Below are 16,118 nucleotides of genomic sequence, written 5' to 3'. Positions count from 1 at the left end.
TATGCAGCAGAAAATCAGGTGTGCTGTGAGCGCCAACCACAGGGTGGCGCTCACAGCTACCGTCGATCAGTAACCATAGAGGTCTCAAGGACCTCTATGGTTACAATACTGAAGCATCGCTGACCCCCGATCATGTGACGGGGGTCGGCGATGACGTCATTTCCGGCCGCCCGGCCGGATGCGGTAGTTAAATGCCGCTGTCTGCGTTTGACAGTGGCATTTAACTAGTTAATAGCGGCGGGTGAAACGCGATTTCACCCGCCGCTATTGCGGGCACATGTCAGCTGTTCAAAACAGCTGACATGTCCCGGCTTTGATGCGGGCTCACCGCGGAGCCCTGCATCAAAGCAGGGGACCTGACGTCGGACGTACTATCCCGTCCGACGTCAGGGAGGGGTTAAAGTAAGAAAAGCCATATCAGGAGAAATGTGATGAAATTACACAACCCTGAAAATTCTGAGGAAAAAAGCATGAGGAAATATGGAAATAGTTTACTAGATATTCAAAATAGTGGTGGGGAATAGTGGTAGGGAAACTTAAGGGGGTTGTCCACTACTGGACAACCCTAATCTAATCATTTCAGGACCCCATTTAAAATAGATGCATTGGGTACTCACCTTCCGCATTGACGCCTCTTCAGCAATGTAAATGCTACTATGCTCAGTGAGTCACGTGACATTTTTGTGTTATGGGACTACTGCAGCCAGTCAGAGGACACTGGTTGGCTGCTGGCTTCACTATTTTGTTAGAACAGATGTTCGCTCTGTCAGAATATTGATGAACTACTGTCGATCATTGACTGAAACAGTCCTGTGTCCATTAATGGAATCCCTTTAATTCATTTACTCTGCTGTTAGAGATCAGTGGAAAGTGAAGCAAATTATCATTATTTAATATTTTACTCCCTTACATCACCATAATATTCCACAGCGCCGTGAAAATTGTAAATAAAAATCGTATGATTAAGAAGATTATAACATTTGGCAAATTTATTCACTTTGTGCGCCATTTGTTTGAGTAAAACAATTTACAACAGAGTTGATTAATCTGCAAGTAAAAAAACCCTGACTTGCTGTTTTTTTTCTAATAAGTATTCTTTTCATGAGATAATACATTTTAAGACTAAAAAAATATTTCCCTTATGATGTTCACTTGCTGTTTAACCACTTAGGACAGCTCACTAGAAAAAACCCTATTAAAATATAACCTTTAATACGTATTCTAAAATAGAAATACAACATCTAGATATCCCCAAATTAGAAAATGCTCCGAATACAATGGTCTGTAGGATACTAGAGAAACCTACTCCAGTCTCTATATATCGCTAGTGTAATGTCAATCTAGCAAATAACCACTTCTGCTTACAAGATACAGTAGATCCATCAATATTCAATTTTGTAAGAGGATTAACCACTTAGGACAAGTAGATGTAACTGTATTTACTGTACTATGCAATTTAAGGGTATCGATAAGTTAACGTGGCAGCCTCAGGGCCAGTGGAGATGCCTCCCCATAGCTGCCATCTTGGAGTTCCCGTGAAGACTAGTGATAGAAGACCATGATTTATGCTGTACACTGCAATACTGTAATATACAAAACAAGTGGGCAAAGGAGCATAACCCCTAATGGGACTTAAAAATAGAACAGATAAAAGAATAAAGAGTTTAAAAAGTTTTTAAAAATGATTTAAAAAAATACTATTCAAATGATTTCTGTTTAAAATACTCTTAAAAAGTCTTATGTACCCCAATTTGTTAACACTAAAAGTACCAGCTTAGCGCACATAAAACAATCCTTACACAGTTCAATTGACAGAAAAATAAATACATTTTGAGTCTTGAAAAATGGGGAAAAAAATAAACATTAACAATCAATTTTTTTAAAAGAATTTTATAGCTGCTTAAATAAAATAAAAGAAACAACTATTCAAGTTTAGTATCACCTTCATCATTCTGACATGGAGAATCAGATTTCCAGGTCATTTGTGCTATACAATGAACGCCATGAAAGCAAAGCCCTCCAAACTATGGTGGAAATTATTTACACCATTTCACTACACTTTGATTTTTTTTTCCTATTTTTTGGTACATTGTATGGTAAAATATTTATTATTTATTTGTTATGCCTTGCTTATATGGCGCCAGAATATCCTGTAACTCATTACGGGAATTGTCATCATGATCGCTGACCCATTGGGGCTCACTAACTAATTTCCCTATCAGTATGTCTTGTGAGTGTGGATGGAAACCGGAGAACCCGGAGGAAACCCACGCAAACACGGTGAGAATAAACAAACTCCTTCCAGATGTTATCTTTGGTGGGATCTTAACTCAAGACCCCAGCGCAACAGTTCTGCCCATACAGAACTACAACTCATCCCTTAAAAAAAAACAAGCCCTGTGGCTCAGTGGACAGAAAATTAAAAGAGTTCTGGCTTTTGGAAGAAGGAGAGGAAAAAATTAAAGCACAAAAAAAAGAAGAATTGCCCTCGAATAAATGGGTTTATATATAACCGAATAAATGGGTTTATATATAACATGTCTACGTTGTTAAACATATGACTGTAACCTGTTAACCTAGGCAACCATATTTGTATTAGTTTAATACACTCTTATTCTTGTCAGTTTTAGAGGTTATAACATTTTTTCCTCTTTTAACAAAATTACTGTATTTTTGGATATTATTAATGTAATTTTTAATTTATTTATTTTTAAGCAATTTTCAAAGTTAACTCCAGGGGGCAGCATATATTAAGTAGTTTAATGTACTCATTTTACAAGTAAAAGTTACACATTCTGTAATATGTAAAATGGAGGATACATTCTGTAATAGAATTTGTTTAAACTTGTGCCAAAGTGCATTCCCAAATATCGCTGCATCATGCAATGCCATTTCTAAATGAATTGCTATATATTTCCTTTATAAAATAAAGCTACAACTTTCAACAACACTTTGGAGATTTTACTCTGAAATGTTTACCACAGCTTATTTACGGATCATTATCCCTTTTTCCAGTGACCCGGCAGTGCCCTGGCGTCATGGAAGGCAGACACCCAGCACTGATTACCCTTATGTGGTGTATTACAATTTGAAATTCAGTCCTATGGGACCTCATGCCTTTTACCCCATTATCATTCTGAGCATTAGTCTGCTTGCTACATTTTATATGGATTTTTACTCTGATTTAACATTTTTCACTTCTAATTATATTACAGCGACGTAGTTATCTAACAAAATGGCACAAAGAATTGATGTAGGTAGACTGTTCATATTTATGTCTGCGAGCAATGTGTGCTGTATCTCATTTCTCTTTTATTGTGCTATATAAAAAGATACTGACTCATTTATATTGATCTGTATAGAAAGAATTATCACATTGTGCAGTTAGAACTTAGGCCGGCGTCACACTAGAGAGTGTTACGGACGTATGAGAGGCACAAAAACTACGCATTGCACACGGACCAATGATTTTCTATGGGGCAGCTCCTATCTGCCGTTTATTTCTCAGCTGTATTTTACGGATGTAGAAAATCACAGCATGCTGCGTTTGTCAGCGTATTGCGCAAAAAATCCGGCAATGAAAGTCTATAGGGGCGATGAACACACACGGACCATCAGTGTGACTTGCGAGAAATACGCAGCGGTGTTCTATAGAAAAGCCGGCAATTCAGTGCAGCGTACAGTAAAATCACACTGACCGGATAGAATAGAACAGATCAAATAAATGTCTACACATAGAATAGGGAGATATATATATATATATATATATATCAGTGAGACACGTATATAAATATATATATATATATATATATATATATATATATATATATATATATATATATATATATATATATTTATATTTCATACAGCGCTAGATAGCAGAAAAGCCGGTAATTCAATTGCCGGCTTTTGCTATCTCCTTCCCAAACCCGACATTATATGAGGGAGATTGCAAAAGCCGGCAATTGAATTACCGGCGTTTCTGCTATCTTGCGCTGTATGAAATATAAATATATATATATACATACATATGTGTCTCACTGACTATATATATATATATATATATATATATATATATATATATATATATATATATATATATATAGATATATATACTGTGTTCCAAATTATTATGCACATTGGATAATTGGATTTAAGTGTCATAAAGATGTAATTGTTTTGTTTTTCAAATAAACTCGTGGATGGTATTGTGTCTCAGGGCTCAATGGATCACTGAAATCAATGTTAAACACATGTGATAATTAGTTTTCCAGGTGATTCTAATTAAAGGAAAACTACTTAAAAATGATGTTCCATATTATTAAGCAGGTCACAGTTTTCAAGTAACATGGGAAAGAAAAAGCATCAAATAGTGCAATGCCTTGGTGAAGGGATGAAAACATTAGAAATTTCCCGAAAACTTAAGGGTGATCATCGTACTGTTAAGAGATTTGTGGCTGTATCTGAGCACAGATGTGTTTGTGCTGATAAAGGCATAATGAGGAAGATTTCTGCCAGGCAAGTTCATCGGATTAAGAGAGCAGCTGCTAAAAAGCCATTACAAAGCAGCGAACAGATATTTGAAGCTGCTGGTGCCTCTGGAGTCCCTCGAACATCAAGGTGTAGGATCCTTCAAAGGCTTGCTGTGATGCATAAACCTACTATTCGGCCACCCTTAAACAGTATTCACAAGCAGAAATGGTTGCATTGGGCCCACACATACATGAAGACTAATTTACAAACAGTCTTGTTTACTGATAAGTGTTGAGCAACCCTGGATGGTCCAAATGGATGGAGTAGTGGATGGTTGGTGGATGGCCACCATGTCCCAACAAGGCTGCAACGTCAAAAGGAGGTGGAGGAGTCATGTCTTGGGCCGGAATCATGGAGAAACAGCTGGTAGGGCCCTTTAAGGTTCCTGAAGGTGTGAAGATGACCTCTACAAAGTATATAGAGTTTCTGACTGACAACGTTCCTCCATGGTATAAAAAGCAGAAATGTGCCTTCAGGAGCAAAATCATCTTCATGCTGACAATGCACCATCTCATGCTGTAAAGAATTCCTCTGAGTCATTGGCTGCTATGGGCATAAAAGGAGATAAACTCACGGTATGGCCACCATCTTCCCCTGACCACAATCCTATAGAGAACCTTTGGAGTATCATCAAGCAAAAGATCTATGAGGGTGGGAGGCAGTTCACATCAAAACAGCGGCTATTCTGACTTCATGCAAAGAAACAGAAGCAGAAATTCAATGGATGCAAGAATTGTGAAGGTGATAGCAAAGAAGGGTTCCTATGTTATCATGTAACTTGGCCTGTTAGGATGTTTTGGAGTTAAATAGCTTTTTTGTTCAGTGAATGTGACCTAATGCTGCAAATTCCACAAATGAGCATTTTCGGTTCTTTAAAACATATCAAATGTTTAGAAATTCTACTGTGCCTAATAATTTGGAACAGTGCATTTTAAGTTTTTATTTATTTTAGAGATTATACTGTTATCATTGGGAGGTTTCTTCAATAAAATTCGATGTATACTCTAACAGGTGATGACTTTTATTAGACTGACTGTCATTTGCACCAACCATTTAGGAAAATCAGAGAAAAATGTCATTTGCATAATAATTTGGAACATAGTGTATATATATATAGACTGTATATATGTTTTCACGAATATTTGAGCCCATGGATCCATTTTGCAAGCCGGCGAGAAAATCTCGTCGTACGGATGCCATACAGATCACATACGGAGGCTTACATGCTCAAAATACGCATCCACACCCTGCCTACGGATGACATACGGTTCACTGTTTTAGGATCATTTCTGTGTATTACGCCTGTAAAATACGGACCGTATTTCCCTACGCTGAGTGTGACGCCGGCCTTGCACGTTCCTCTCTTTTATACCGGAATAAGGCAGATGAGCAATAGCTGGGGTGCTATACTGGCACTGTAATGTATGCAATCAGTATAAATACTTGACAGATGGCAGTTAGCGATGAATGAATGATGTCCAGCTGTGTGTATTTTAATATTATCCTGCCAGTTAAAGAAAGAAACCATATCAATGATTTTAGTTTAGAAGTTTTTGTATATGTTACCATTGTCCACGGGACAGTGAGCAGATTATTGTTTTATATAAACTTTTTTTTATTTTTAATTACAGAACACCTACACTCTCTCAAGAATTTTTATTTTCTATAAAAACTTAAAGAGGTTTTTCCGGCCTTGAGGTATAAGTCTGCAGACACTCAATGTGACTGCCGACTTGTGAATCCTCACATCACATGCATTGTGCACTGTGAGGGTTCTCCTGTGCCGACACCAAAACGAGTGGTCATGTGACCGTAAGTATGTGATTTGCATACACCTGACCTCATCTCGACTAGACGCATCCACTCTCGCTCATTACACTTGGATTGGGTAAGGCCGCCCATGCCTAGTTGTCACGTGACCGCATGTATGCAAATTGCATACTTGCGGTCATGTGCCTACCCGCTCCCTGTTCCAGCACATAGAGTGACTGCTGACTTGTAGCCTAAGGCCGGATAACCCCTATACACTTCTCATCAGCATTTTTTTTTACCTAAGAAATCACTCTACTTACAGAATACTGCCAAATTTAAAGGAAGTCTGTAAAGGGGTATTCTCAGGTTTTAAAGTTATAACCTATCCTAAGGATAACTTCCAAATCAATGAGGGGCTGAAAGCTGAGGCTGATACTAATCCCAAAACTGGTGCTCTGGAGAGCCCCAGCTAAATGGAACAGAGGTCAATCATGCCCACTACCATCTCATACATTGTCAATGAGACCACTGGAGATTGACAAGCACTGTGCTCGGCTGGTCTTCAGCACTCCGATTAAAATGAATAAATCAGTACTGCACATGATCAACCTCTTCTCCGTTCATCTGGGGCTCCTCAAGCCCCTGTTCTCAGGGTTATGGGGCCTCAGCAGTCGTACCTCCAGCGATCGGTAAGTTATTATTTTTTATTATAGCGCCATTTATTCCATGGCGCTTTACATGTGAGGAGGGGTATACATAATAAAAACAAGTACAATAATCTTAAACAATACAAGTCACGACTGGTACAGTAGGAGAGAGGACCCTGCCCACGAGGGCTCACAATCTACAAGGAATGGGTGAGGATACAGTAGGTGAGGGTAGAGCTGGTTGTGCAGCGGTTTGGTCGATTGGCGGTTACTGCAGGTTGTAGGCTTGTCGGAAGAGGTAGGTCTTCAGGGTATTTTTGAAGGTTTTCACGGTAGGCGAGAGTCTGATGTGTTGGGGTAGAGAGTTCCAGAGTAGGGGTGATGCGCGAGAGAAATCTTGTATGCAATTGTGGGAAGGGGAGATAAGAGGGGAGTACAGACGGAGATCTTGTGAGGATCAGAGGTTGCGTGCAGGTAAGTACAGGGAGACGAGGTCACAGATGTATGAAGGAGACAGGTTGTGGATGGCTTTGTATGTCATGGTTAGGGTTTTGTACTGGAGTCTCTGGGCAATCGGGAGCCAGTGAAGGGATTGACAGGTGAGAGGCCAGGGAATTGCGGGGGGACAGGTGGATTAGTCGGGCAGCAGAGTTTAGAATAGATTGGAGGGGTGCGAGAGTGTTTGAGGGGAGGCCACAGATCAGGAGGTTGCAGTAGTCAAAGTGGGAGATGATGAGGGCATGGACTAGGGTTTTTGCAGATTCTTGGTTTAGGAATATATGGATCCGTGAAATATTTTTGAGTTGAAGTCGGCAGGAAGTAGAAAGGGCTTGGATATGTGGTTTGAAGGAGAGATCAGTATCAAGGATTACCCCAAGTCAGCGAACTTGTGGGACTGGGGAGAGTGGGCAGCCGTTTACTGTAATGGATAAGTCCGTTGGGGTTGCGTGAGATGGAGGAAAGATGATGAATTCTGTTTTGTCCATGTTACGTTTTAGAAATCTAGCGGAGAAGACATTGAGGGATTCTGGTTAGTAGGGTGGTGATATCTGGTCCAGAGAGGTAGATTTGTGTATCATCAGCATAGAGGTTTGTCAGGACTCTGAACATTTTGATGACCTTTTGTGCATTACTGCCCTTTTCCAAGATGGCGTCTTTGGTCTCATGTGCACTGTGTCTTCCTGCTATATAGCTCCACCCCAGCTTTTAGTATGTGCTAGAGTATTCTGCCTTGCATCCAGCTCCTGATCCTGGCGACTCCCTGGCTTTGCACCTGCTCCTGCGAACCTGTGTGGAGATCCTGCTACTCAGCTCTGAGTTTCTGCTGCATACATCGGTTTCCAGTAATCCTCCTCCATCTGGCTGCTTGTGTTTGTTTCCATCTGCATTTGCTGGACATGTAAGCTGTTGCTGCTCTGCTTAAACCTGAGATTATCACCCAGGCCTTCCTGGTTGAGCTAAGACATTGCTTGTACTGTCTTATAAGCATATCTGTGTTTGGACTAAACATGGACTTATTCGAGTCAAGTTTCCTCAAGTACAACTGTGCTTCATAGACTTTCTGCTTGATTGCTTTTTTCCTCTAAAGTTCCTATATACTGTTAAGCTGCATTTTATATTTACACCAAGTGTTGTGGACTTGAGCTTTGCTCTGCATCTGTTTGAATCACCGTGTGATAATATAGACTTTACCACTTATAAAACTGTGTCCTGTAGTTGTCTTGTTCCACGCAAAGAGTCTCCTGAGTTATCCCCTATAATCATTACAAGGTGATACTGAAAGCCGTGAGATTCTATGAGCTGTCCCAGGCCAAAGGTGTAAATGGAGAAGAGCAGGGTCCCTAGGACTAAACCTTGCAGGACTCCGACAGATAGGGGGTGAGGTGAGGAAGTGGTGTGTGAGTGAGAGATGCTGAATGTCTGGTCTGTTAGGTATGACGAGATCCAGGATAGGGCCAAGTCTGTGATGCCACTGGATGAGAGGGTTTGTAATAATAGGGAATGGTCCATTGTGTCAAATGCAGAAGACAGGTTGAGGAGGAGGAGGACAGAGTAGTGTCACTTTCTCTTGGCGGTTAATAGGTCATTGGTGACCTTAGTTAGGGCAGTTTCAGTGGAGTGGTGTGACCAGAAGCCTAATTGTAAGCGGTCGAAGAGGGAGCAGGAAGAGAGATGGGAGGACAGTTCAAGATGGACGTGTTGTTCCGGTAGTTTTGTGGCATAGGGAAGAAGTGATATAGGGCGATAGCTAGATAAAGAGGATGGGTCAAGAGAGGGCTTTTTGAAGATAGGTGTGATTGAGGCATGTTTAAAGATAGAGGGGAAAACACCAGTTGTTAGTGATAGGTTGAAGAGGTGGGTTAGGGTTGGGATGAAGACTGTGGCGAGGTTTGGGATGAAGTGGGATGGGACCCGGGTCAAGTGCACAGAGTTGACTGCAGGAACCTCTGACAGATCAAAGACTAAGAATAGGTCCCTAACATTGCTGGCTTTCCAGAATAAAAAAATCAAGATCTTAATGAATTCTCTAATGCCATAAATGTTGAAAAATATAGCCCTCGAAGGGTCACTCATTCAGTTTTCCTGTCGAAAGGAAACAATATTCCAGAGGCAGTTAAAAGATGTTTTTTTGTATAATATTTTTGCTCTTTTTTTTCTGCTCTAAAAGCTGCCACATGAAAAAGCTCAGACATCACCCTTCTGCTTTCAAATGCATCAGCTATGCAACTGATTTTTTTTTTTATCAATTCTGGATGTCTGGTCCTAAAATGGAACAGACAAACTGAACTCCTGGAAACAGGTGTGAATTCAGCCTAAAGAATCCAAAGGTTGTGGCCACTTTATAAAGTTCTTTAGGATCTATTTACAGTCCTTGTTCAGAAGTCCCAGGAAGGGAAGATTTGTCTTTGTTTAGGCTTTTGATAGTCAACATAGGGTTGCCGAGATCTACCTTTTTTATTGATAATAAATAAAATGGACCTGGAAATTGCTACTAGACCCGCTTCATTGAGAAAGCATATTGTCTGGAAGTAAATCAATTGTAATCAGAGGGAAATTTCAGCTTGTTGCTTACTTAAGACATCAGTGAAATGGAGAGACACATGAGCAAAAATAAAAAAACAAGACCAGATTAAAAAGAACAATGGCATTTAGACCGGGTAAAAAATTACATATTTATGGCAAATAACAGGTTCTCATTAAGTATAGTTCAGGCAATGAGATTAGCATTGCTTACACCAATGAGACCAATGCAGACCTGGAGCAAAACTGAAGCAAACTCTAGGAAAAGCGAAGAGCATGGTGAGTTTTTCAAAGCCTTTGAATTTATGTCTAGGGAAATGTTTCATTCTTACCCCAGGACGTGTAGTTTCCCAAGTTCACAGAAAAATTGTAAAGGAAATGAGATGTGCTCTCACACAAGAAGCACAGATTATTCATGTGCCTGCGTTCACATTCTTTTACAGAAACTTTAAAGTTCTCCACTAGCACTGGGAATAGCAGTGCTTACTCCATATTGGCTCATAGTAGAGGTTCCCTTATGTAACTGAGATAGTGAAGAACCTGTGAATGAAGCTTCATCTGGTCTTTAAAATATTTTTAAATGTTGTCAGGAGCAATAACCAGTCAGAAATCTCAAGGTTGGTATAGAGCTTTAATAGATAAAAGAGAAACAATATAAAACATTTTAGTCTTTACAGTAGTAAAAGTATAAACTTGAACTTCAATTTGTATCTCAAACTAATAAAGGAACCTGACTGGATGCAGATGCATATACTGGACTAGTATAGGAGCGGCTGCTGCATCAAGAAGAGGCTAAGATTCCATATGAGCTCAGCTATTCTAAATTCATTGGAATTACATATCTTGGCACGTTTACTTACTCATTAAATCAGTAGCAAAGTCAACACCTTCAGGTATTGGAATTTCTAATTAAGTCTATAACCTAAACAGGAAGGATAAAAGACTTTCTTTGGAAGTTGTGGATTTCTTTGGTTGCAGCAGATTTGGATATGGTCCACACCGATGCGTGCAATCTAAGGGATTAACTAGTTTTTAAATTGTATAGCTATCCAAGGATCTGACTTCACTGCTAGGAATCCCCATGTCACAAACTCAGACTAGTTTCCATTTACTACAGCTGATAATGGTTCACAATGGGTAATGACAGAAGGAGAACCATAAAGTAGAGTCAGACAGACAAATGGCAGGGCAGACAACAGATAGGAACAAAGTCATGGTCAGTAAATGGATAGACCGTTCAAAATTTAACATGACAGAACCCAGAACTTTTAGAACTTATTGCTCACGAATTTGATGAAGGGTCCCTTAAGTATACAGGGTTTGGCTGGTGATAATTCACTAGCCATTTAGAAGACAAGATGTCAGCACATGCCCCATGATAAGAAAGCAATTAGAAGCGCAAAAGGGATTTATCCAGTTTAAAATCAGTGCAATGAATGAAGGTTATAGTAACTTGATTAAGTTGTGATCACACAACATTAGAAAAACATGTCATCCCAGCTGCAACAGATCCATGGGTCCAGAGACCAAGTTAAATAGTGTAGAAGGAAAGAATGTGGAGAATCCAAACCCCTGGTGAATGAAGGCAATTCAGATTCACATTAAGGCTATGTGCCCACGTTGCAGAATAGAAGCAGCATTTTCTGCTTCAATTCTGCATACCCTTGGCAGTCAAAACGCATGCAGATTTAGACGCGGTTTAGACGCATTTTTATTGCACTTTTACCGCGTTTTTCAAGCGTTCTACATGTGGATTTTTAATACATGTCTATGGGTGCGGTATTTAGTAAGCAAAGTAATGGGTGCACCACCATAGAACAATAAGGCAAATAATGGGTGCAAAGTCAGTAATGAAACTGTAGAACCAAAAAGAAAAAGCCTACTGACAAGAATATGCACACCAATAATGATACATGAATGAATAAATACAAAACTGCTTTTATTTGGAAATCCAACAACATCACAAACAATTAAAACACAATTAAAAATTCACATCATCCATAATACACAAAAATAGAGATCCAATAACAATATATGTAATAAAGAACCCCCCACACACAACATACGCCCACCCCAAACTACTGGCTCATGGGAAAGTAAAGACCATGATGGAAGGGGCCTCATATGATATGCTGAATAACCACACGCCAGCAGGCTGTGTGAAATACTAGAAAACCATGACCCCAATTATAAGTACAAGGCCAGCCAAGAATGGGGAAGGGGAAGGGGAGAAGGATAAAGGGTTAGAGATAACCCATGAGCATGAAAGGACCAACTAGATCTCAGGACTATAAAAGGAGGAAACCCTCCATGAAAATACAACCTGATATGGTATGGCGATGCCGACGCGTATCGCCTGACAAGCAGGCTTCCTCAGGGAAGATGTGCCTTGGACGTCCAGAGTAACTATAAATAATGTGAGCCTAATAGCTCATACAGTGCCGGTGTGCGAGAATCGCCACACCGGAAATGGCAGGGGGAAGCCTGATAGTGCTGGAAAGTACGGCCAGCATAACGTTCCTAGTAAAAAAGGGGACTACACAGAGCGCATGCGCAAACATCGTGCATCCAGGTACAGATCCAAGCTGCAGCAGCAGGGGCATAAGACCGCACCTGGGATAAAGATAGCTGGTACAGCTGGTCGTCACTGATTAGTAAAGAAGATAAAACATGCGCAGGGCATGGTGCACCGAAAGTGTAGAACAGCGGCTGCACCAAGTGAAGCGCATGAGTGCATACTGTGCACATAAGGAAAAATAAACATGGAAATAAAATCAAAACAGTGATGACCATGTACTAAGGTGAAAAAATGCATATATATTTTGGACAGAAACGTACCAAGGTGGCTATCTGCATACAGTGAATTACACACTCACAGCTGTAATACATAGATGACAGTGGAGATGAAAAAGCAGATACAAAGATATCATACCCTGCACATGTATCCAAAAACAGCATACCCCCGGGGGCATTCATGCATACAGCCCACCACTCTAACCATAGACATGCACACAGAATGCACATATTGTAAGTAAAAAAGTGCACGTTTATGCAAAAGTATTTTATTAAACAATTGTTAATACCACACCAAGACCCCATGAACAATTCAATAATACCCATGTTGATGAACAGTAGATAACGGTAATAGAGCGAGGGACAAAGTGGGCAACAAGGACCTAAACCACCTGGAAGAATGGTAATGAAAGGGGGACAGACCAGGGTATTTATTGGAGCCAGCAATTGAACCCATGTATACTCCCCATGAGCCAAGTATATACCTGCCCAGATGAGCCAGTATAGAACCCCACACAACCCCAGAGGCCATAAGGCCAAAAGAGCAGAGGACTCTATTACCGTTATCTACTGTTCATTTTCCTTATGTGCACAGTATGCACAGTATGCACTCATGCGCTTCACTTGGTGCAGCCGCTGTTCTACACTTTCGGTGCACCATGCCCTGCGCATGTTTTATCTTCTTTACTAATCAGTGACGACCAGCTGTACCAGCTATCTTCATCCCAGGTGCGGTCTTATGCCCCTGCTGCTGCAGCTTGGATCTGTACCTGGATGCACGATGTTTGCGCATGCGCTCTGTGTAGTCCCCTTTTTTACTAGGAACGTTATGCTGGCCGTACTTTCCAGCACTATCAGGCTTCCCCCTGCCATTTCCGGTGTGGCGATTCTCGCACACCGGCACTGTATGAGCTATTAGGCTCACATTATTTATAGTTACTCTGGACGTCCAAGGCACATCTTCCCTGAGGAAGCCTGCTTGTCAGGCGATACGCGTCGGCATCGCCATACCATATCAGGTTGTATTTTCATGGAGGGTTTCCTCCTTTTATAGTCCTGAGATCTAGTTGGTCCTTTCATGCTCATGGGTTATCTCTAACCCTTTATCCTTCTCCCCTTCCCCTTCCCCATTCTTGGCTGGCCTTGTACTTATAATTGGGGTCATGGTTTTCTAGTATTTCACACAGCCTGCTGGCGTGTGGTTATTCAGCATATCATGAGGCCCCTTCCATCATGGTCTTTACTTTCCCATGAGCCAGTAGTTTGGGGTGGGCGTATGTTGTGTGTGGGGGGTTCTTTATTACATATATTGTTATTGGATCTCTATTTTTGTGTATTATGGATGATGTGAATTTTTAATTGTGTTTTAATTGTTTGTGATGTTGTTGGATTTCCAAATAAAAGCAGTTTTGTATTTATTCATTCATGTATCATTATTGGTGTGCATATTCTTGTCAGTAGGCTTTTTCTTTTTGGTTCTATGGGTGCGGTATTGCCGCGATTCCGCAAAAATAATGAACATGCTGCGTTTTTTACCGCAATGCATTTCCGCCAAGGAAAAAAAAACGCTGCACATCAATTGCAGAATGCATAATAAATTAATGGGATGCTGTTTGTAAGCGTTTCCGCCACGAAAAATCACAGTAAAAACGCTTAAAAAAACGCAATGTGGGCACATAGCCTAAAAGATCCTGCCGTTTTTATTTTGTCTATGCGTTTCAAAGTACCATACTTCTTCATCAGGAGAAAAACCATGATTTTGTCCTGAGGAAGAAGTATGGTGCTTAAAAACGTGTAGAAAAAATAAAAACCTTTTAATATGAATCTGAATTGCCTTCATTCACCAGCAGCATGGATTCTCCACATTTTTCCCTTCTACGCTAGCATATCGCCTAAGAACAGCATCAAATGTCACATCATGGGGTGAGTGGCAGTGAGCAGGAGACTGCACCCTGAGAAATGTGAGAAAGACCAGCGACCTCAGCAGTGAGCAATCATGACAGGAGACTTTTCCTAGTTCCCTTTAATTTTACTTTAGAACAAATATTTTAATCCTGCTTTTTCTTCCTCTTCCATCAACTATCATTCCCATGATGCCTTAGTACAGCATTACATAAGTAGGTGCAGTTAGCGTCATGCCTGCTTCTTGCAGAGATGGAAATGTTGTGCAATTCCAAAAATCAGAGGACTGATAGACATGTTAATGATATGCCAATTGTGAAAAAATATAAGCCTAATATTTCAAAGCTTCTTGATTTGTTCAGTATTTTGTATGATCAATACACGGAGAAATACAGTGCTGGTCTTCATTATTACCCCTTCATTTTTTTCATAGACCGTGCAACATCTTCAGAAATAAATGTAAATGTACCAATGTTATATCCTCAGGATTTTTTAATTTGTTGTCCAAAGTAATGCAACAATAAAATGTTTTTTTCAACTTACATGTTGCAATTTCAAAGAAGAAACAGAATAAACGGCATGTACAGCAATAAAGGCACCCTTAATTAATACTTGGTTGTACACTCTTTGGAATTGATGACAGCCTCCAATTGTGTCTTGTAGCCATCAATAAGCTTCTTGAATGTCTCAGCTGGTATTTTCTCACACTCTTTCTTTGCAGTTTGTTTAAGCTCTTGAATGTTTGCTGGGTTCTTTTTCCCGATGGCAGATTTCAGCTCATCCGAAAGATTTTCAATGGGATTGAGGTCAGGACTCAGTGATGGTCATTTTAGAACAGTCCATTTTTTCTTTTTCCTCCATTCCTGTGTACTTTTGGATGTGTTCTTTGGGTCATTGTCTTGTTGGAGGACCCATGATCTTCAACTCAAGCCAAGTTTTCTTACACTGGGTAGCACATTTCGCTCTAAAATCTCTTGATAATTTTCTGATTTCATGATTCCTGTGATACGGTCAAGGCCTACAGTACCAGATGCAGCAAAGCATCCCCACTACTTTATGGATCTTCCATCATGCTGAACTGTTGGTAGGGTGTTCTGTTCCTTATAAGCTTCATTTTGCTGTCTGTAAACAAGTTATTGCTTTGCATTGCCAAAAAGCTTTATTTTTGTTTCATCTTTCCACAGAACATTTTCCCAGAAGGATTGTTGTTTGTTATGGTACTCTTTGGCAAAGAATAGTTGTTCCTTTTTAAGTCTTTGCTTCAACAATGGTTTCTTCCTTGACTTTCACCCATAACGCTCTTCTTGGTTAAGTGTGTGGCGTATGGTACTTGTAACCATAACCCCAGACTGTTCCAAGTTGGTCTTTCAATGTTTAATGTGATGTTTTTCCACCATTCGCACCAACCTTAGAAGACATGTCTCCTCAATTTTCCTCTTTCCCCCACTCCCAGGGAGGTTCTTGACGGTT

General features: G+C 40.2%; 1 protein-coding gene across 10 annotated transcripts in view; it reads left to right on the top strand.

Annotated features, from left to right (window-relative positions):
• BCAS3 (BCAS3 microtubule associated cell migration factor) overlaps positions 1–16,118 on the top strand; it is a 1,590,540-nt gene that overhangs the window by 412,502 nt on the left and 1,161,920 nt on the right. The window lies entirely within an intron of this gene.

Source organism: Ranitomeya variabilis, chromosome 3, assembly GCF_051348905.1.
Source record: "Ranitomeya variabilis isolate aRanVar5 chromosome 3, aRanVar5.hap1, whole genome shotgun sequence".
NCBI classification, from domain to species: Eukaryota; Metazoa; Chordata; class Amphibia; order Anura; family Dendrobatidae; genus Ranitomeya; species Ranitomeya variabilis.
Note: the sequence above shows the minus strand (reverse complement) of the source record. Positions and strands in the feature narration are given on the sequence as shown.